Here is a 5,053-nt window from a genome sequence, read left to right on the forward strand (position 1 = left end):
GTGACTCACTGATTTCATCCGTGGAAGTCTGCACCGCTTCGTCTGTCTCCGTCACCAGTGGCACTCACTCACTCTCTCCCCTTCCCCACCCACCCCCGCCACCGCGTCACCCCCTCCCTCCTCTGGCCACCACCCATGTGTTCCTTTATGGTATCTATGCGCCTGCTTCTGATTTTTTCTGTTCTGTTCACGGTGTATCCTTTGGTAGATTCTGCATGGAAACGACTGATCTGAGGTGCTTCATTTAGCATAATAGCCTTTCTAAAGATCTCTCCAAGTTCCTGCAGACTGTGAGATTTTATTCCCTTCTGGTGGTTGAGTCCCATTTGTCTGTGTGTGTGGGGGGGGGGGTGGGTGGGTGGGTGTGGTGTGGTGTGGTGTGTGTGTGTGTGTGTGTGTGTGTGTGTGTGTCTGCATGCGCGTGCGCACACGCGCACCTGAATAGATACAGGTGTAGGCACAAAGACAGAGAGTTCTATCATTCTGTTTGTACGGATGTCTACCTAGGTATAGGTGTCGATACCACACATACACACGCGCATATCTTCTTGGTCCCCGCCGTAGGCACTCCGTGGAGTTGCCGGGTTGGGTCGGATGGGGGATCTTTGGTGGAGTGTCCTGAGGGATCCCAGGACTCGTTTCCCTAGTGATGGGGTTTCTCTCTCTGTGAGGTGCCAGGTGATGAGCTCTGATATCTCTGAGTCCGTCAACACTTTTCTCAGCTGCAGGAAAGATGCATTCCATCGATCATGAGCCACTGTCTTTTGATGTTTCAAACTTGCTGTCGCGATTGCGAGTCCAGCTCCTGGGCCTTTCCCCTCCAAGTTATCGTTGTCCAGATAAACGCCCCGGGGTGCTTCCGTGAGCCCGCCCCCACCCCCAGCTGCCCCAGCCCAGCCCAGACCAGCCCAGCCCAGCCCAGCCCCGCCATTGATTTGTCTTCTACCTTGTGCTTCTGAGTGTCTGTCTGTTCTACCTTTATTTTGAATGAAGGTGTCTGTTCGGGCCTCCTGCCGACTTCGCTCATCGGGGATTGTTTCTCTTTTGGAGGTTCAGTTGTCTGACGCCTATATGTATACACACACGCGCGCACGTAGACATCAACACAGACACATGCGTATGTATGCACATAGGTACATGTACACTGACTAATACGTACGTGTATGCATGCATACGTGTGTGTGTGCATCTATGCACATCAATCTGTGTATATGCACTCTATACACACACTTGCAACTGTACATACGTATATGCGTGTATGTTTACTTACACATACATGTGTGTATATGTATACACATATACAGCCGTACGTCTGTGTGGACGTATATACGCTACATGTAGACGTCTAGGTATGTGTGCATATGTATGTACACACGTGTACATACACATGTGCATATACACAGGCGGATATGTGTGCATATGTAAGCATGCACGTACGTGTCCGCACATGCGTACACACACACACACACTCCTGTGCGTATACATCACACGTACACACACATGTGCATCTATATGCGTTTACACGCCCGTGTTTATTTAAATGTAGGTGTGTATATCTATGTATAGGCACATATGAGCATGTGTATTCGTGCGCGTGCATATCCGTGTACGTATGTGTATAGATGCCTGTGCATACTTATATACACGCAAGCATACATGCACACTTTAAACGCCTAGGCATATACGTGCACGCACAGACACATGCGTGTACGTGAGCATGCATGCATGCCCTTCGTACGCGCTTGTTTATACGCATGTGTGCACACGTATATATAGATGCGAATATGTGTCCATACACATATGTACATGCGTATATGCACATGTGCGCTCTCGCTCTCGCGCTCTCTCTCTCTCTCTCTCTCCCTCTTTCCCTCTCTCCCTCTCCCTTTCTCTCTCTCTCTCTCTCTCTCTCTCTCTCTCTCTCTCTCTCTCTCTCTCTCTCCCTCTCTCCCTCTCCCTTTCTTTCTCTCTCTCTCTCTCTCTCTCTCTCTCTCTCTCTCTCTGTCTCTCTCTGTCTCTCTCTCTCCCCCTCCCTCCCTCCCTCCCTCCCTCTCTCTGACTTTTAAGCTGCCAGAGCAGTTCTACGACTTGACTTTCCTGCCTGGTGGTTTTGTTTCATTTCGTTTCGGTTCTACTTCAAAAAGTTATGCATTCATTGACTTGGCTGTTGTCATGGAGTCCGGGGCTTATTTAGTGGATCCCTATTGACTCGGTCCCCCCCACCACGCCCCTCAACCCCACCCCCGCAGCCCTGCCACCCCAGACCGCCCGGCCGGCCGCCCGCCTTTCCGGTGTTTGTGGCCAGTGATCTTGAAATCCACGTTCTCCTGACCTCAAGTGCACTTTCCCCACCCACCCGCGCTTGCTTGTGTTTGTTGTCTTTGGACTTGGTCACGGTCTCTACCCAGGTTGAGTTTTGTTTTCTCTTGGTGGGGGTCCGAGTGTCTCCTTCGTTTCCTTTCTTGCTCCTGGGTTTGCGTGTCTGTGTCTGTGTCTGCTTTCCAAAGTCCTGCTTTGTTCTCCGAGCAGCGCTTGCCTGGTTGGTTTCACTTTGCCGGTCGGTCCCTTCCTCCCTCCCTCCCTCCCTCCCTCCTCCCCTCCCCTCCCCTCCCTCCCTCCCTCCCTCCCTCTCTCACTCCCTCTTTTGGGGGGAGGGGGTCCGGGGGAGCCCGGGATGTCACTGGTGCCCCTCTCTCGGCCCCCGAGCCCCCGCCGCCGGCGTCTCCGTGGAATGTCCCCCCACCACCCTGGAATCGCGTGGGGGGAGCGCGTCTCCTTCGGGGCAGCCTCCTGAGGAGATAGTTCCCCGCTCCTCTCCCTTCCTCTGCGGCCGGGGTCGCGTCGCGTCGCGTGGCTCGGAGGCGGAGGAGGCTCCGGCCCGAGCTCGGGCGTTTGGGCGGCCGGCGCGGTGGCTCCTCGGCGGCCGGCGACAGCGACCCGTCCTCGGGACGGTCGAGCCGGTTGTCAGGAGCCACCTGGCGGCCGCTTTTATATTGTCCCTCCCCTCCGGGGCTTCGGCGAGACCTTCAGGAGGATTGTGACTCAGCCGCCGGGCCCGAGGCAGTGCTCTCAGAGACGGGCTATGCTGGCGGTGACAGTCCCGGTGACACCGAGGCCTAGGGACGTCCTGCTGTCGCCGGAGATTGGTTCTCTAGGGTTCTGAGGAGGGTGACCGTCGCGGCGCGCCAGATCCGGGCTCTGGGGTGGCCTGGCGGGGTCGACCAGCATCTCCCCGTGCCCCTCCGGCCGTGGAGACGGACCGGCCGGACCCTACCTGGGCCGGACCGCCGAGGTGGGCAGGGAGAGGGTCTTCCCTGCCCGGAGCGCCTGGACTCGGACTCGGCGGTCCTGCCTCCTCCCGGGTCGCCCTCAGGAGCGTTTGCTTCGCCCTCGGCCCCGCTCCGGAGGTGGGGACCGGCCCGGACTGTGGCGTGGAGGTCGGCGGAGGGCGCGGCTGGGTCCGGGCCCTCGGGTTCTCTCTGACCGAGGTGTTTTCCGCGTCGCACTCCGGAGGTGGGGACCCGCCCGCCGGAGTCGTGAGGGGTGACCCGGAGAGGACGGCCGGCGCGGGCGCGTGTGCGGTCCCCCGGTGGGGTCCGGTCGCCTGAGGCGTCTCCCGGCACGCAGGCCTTTTCTTTTCTCAAAGTCCCGATAGGTCCGGAGACGTGGATGGACCGGGCCCTGCTTCCGCGGGTGGCCGGGGAGGGCGCGCTCGACCGTTCAGCGTGCCCTCGTGGGTCTCGGTCGTTGGACGCGACTTTTTCTCACCCCTCCCCAACTCCCTGAATCCCGGTCAGTCAGGAGGTGGGTGGGGACCGGCTCGAGCCGTCCTGGGTGCCCTGTGTAGGACGGTCTGGGCCCCGGGCGTGGGCCCTGGTCGGGGCCCGCTCGTCTTGTTGGAGGCGCCCCGCTGACGGTTCTTTCTTCTTTTTTCTTTATGCACGTCGAAGTCAAATCCCCGTTCGGAGACTCGGACGGACCGGTACGCCTACCCGTGTGGGCGAAGCGGGGAGGGAGTCTCCGGCCAGCTCCCTCTCCCTTGGCGTCCGCGCCCCCACTTTTGCCACCACGCGGCCCCCTCTCCCCCCCCCCCCAAGTCGACCAGATGGCCCCCGAGAGCTCCAGGCCTGATGTTCATGGGGTAGTGCTGGGGACAGGTGGCCGGGTCAAGGTTCCGGGGTCCCTCCCTGCGAGTCATAGATGGGCCCCGCTGTCGTCTGCTGTCATTTTGTCGCCCAAAATAGGTCTTTTTTGCCACCAGGTAAGTGCTGACACGGTCTCCTTTGGTGTCTGCCGCCGAGGACTTTGGGTCTCTGGATGCACGCGGGGCTCCGGGCCTGTGGGCCGCCAGCTGGCGCCTGGTTCGGCCTTTGCCGCTGGAGCCGCCTGCCTGGGCCTGTGCGCCGGCTCCTGTGTGGCGTGTCTGGCCGACCCAGCTCGTGGTGCCGCGTCTGGGCGACCCGAGGGCGGTGGGGCGAGGCGGTGTGGGTCTTTGGCCCTGTGCTCCCCGCTGCGGGCACCCGGTGGCGGCTGGGACGACCCCTGCGCTGTAGGCTCCGTGCCACGTGTCAGCTGTTCTCCTCCTGGGGTCGTTGGCTGCTCTCGCCTGAGGTGTGAGGTTGTGGGCAGGCGGGGGGGAGGTTGTCGGCGAGGCTTAAAGCGGGCCCCTCCGGTGACTGTCCTCGCCTGTGCCTTTCCCCCCCCCCCCCCCCCACCTTGGCTCAACTGATTGATGTGGTGTGGTTGTGCTCTCCCGGGCCGGGCCTAAGCCGTGCCGGACGAGGGACGGGTGTTCCCAGTGAACGTGTCCGCTCTTCTCGGTCTGTCCACGGGGCCCCTCGCCTGTCTTTTCCCCCTTGCCCCTCGGGCAGGGTGAGGAAGGCAGGGGTTGGGGTGTGGCCTCCGGCCCTGACCTTCGGTCTCCCGTCCCCCGCCTTGGGGTGCCTAGTGGGGGCCGTTGGGCTTTGGACACAGCAGATGCGCTTGCTTCGCCTTCCTGGCGTGTGCCCCGCGAGCGGCCCTCCCTGCGGTGGGGAGGTCTGTGCCGCTGCCA

The sequence above is a fragment of the Cervus canadensis genome, chromosome 3, assembly GCF_019320065.1.
Source record: "Cervus canadensis isolate Bull #8, Minnesota chromosome 3, ASM1932006v1, whole genome shotgun sequence".
NCBI classification, from domain to species: Eukaryota; Metazoa; Chordata; class Mammalia; order Artiodactyla; family Cervidae; genus Cervus; species Cervus canadensis.